A 699-nucleotide genomic window follows, 5' to 3' on the forward strand; every position below is an offset into this window, starting at 1 on the left:
ACTTGCTGTCTGCACAAGATGTATATAAATGAAGATATTTATTCTGGTGGATAGTCACATATATTAACAAAATCAATTCTGGAAAAGAAAATATACTAGGTAAGAAATTATAAAATATTGTCTATAAAATGGTTTATTTTCTTAGAGAACAAAAGGTAGTATTGAAATGATTAGTCCAGCTTTCTTTGAGATTTTATGCTGTCTCAGTATCAAAATGTTCTCTAATTCCTGTAACATCCAAGCATAAAAGACATGATTTGAAGATCTCAGTAGTTTTAGAAACACATTGTAGATATCAGCCAAATGGCTTCAAATCAAGAATTTCATTCTTTCAGAAACAGATGAATTAAATCAAAGTGGCTCAAGGAAGAATAAAAACAGGATTTTTTTTTCCCTTTCTGGCTTCCAACTTAGAGTCTGAACATGACTCTAAATATCTAATAAACCATTTCCCTCGACTAATTTTTTAAAATATAGTTTTTTAAATAAATGATAATTTAAAAATAAATAGTAATTTGTTGTTTGTTTTTGGGAGGCATGAAATAAGACTGCATTAACAATGTGTGAGTTGAGAGACTAAATTATATCAGAATCTAAACATAATGAAAAATAGACGATTTTAAGATAAATCGCTTGTAGACATATTTTTAATGTGATATACCCACAAAGTCATCTACTTTCTTCTTTTCCTCTCCATGC

Source organism: Dipodomys spectabilis, unplaced genomic scaffold (genome assembly GCF_019054845.1).
Source record: "Dipodomys spectabilis isolate Male_0828 unplaced genomic scaffold, ASM1905484v1 ptg000623l, whole genome shotgun sequence".
In the NCBI taxonomy this organism is placed as follows: Eukaryota; Metazoa; Chordata; class Mammalia; order Rodentia; family Heteromyidae; genus Dipodomys; species Dipodomys spectabilis.